Here is a 364-nt window from a genome sequence, read left to right on the forward strand (position 1 = left end):
AAAGTATTTTTGAAAATGGAAAGAAATTGATTTTGAAAACATATGATTGAAAAGATATGATTTGAAAAAGATTTGATTTTGAAAAATTTTGAAAACCTGAAAAAAAATCTGCATTAAAAACAAAATCTTCCCTCTTGTGCCATCCTGGCGTTAAACACCCAGAATGGTATCCATTCTGGCGTTTAACACCCAAAGCTCTACCCTTTTGGGCGTTAAACGCCCAGTCAGGCACCATGGCTGGCGTTTAAACGCCAGTTTTCCTTCCTCACTGCGCGTTTTGAACGCTGGTGCACAAAATTGCAATCACACTTTTGCAATCCCGCACAACTAACCAGCAAGTGCACTGGGTCGTCCAAGTAATACC

This window comes from Arachis duranensis, chromosome 1 (genome assembly GCF_000817695.3).
Source record: "Arachis duranensis cultivar V14167 chromosome 1, aradu.V14167.gnm2.J7QH, whole genome shotgun sequence".
Taxonomy (NCBI): Eukaryota; Viridiplantae; Streptophyta; class Magnoliopsida; order Fabales; family Fabaceae; genus Arachis; species Arachis duranensis.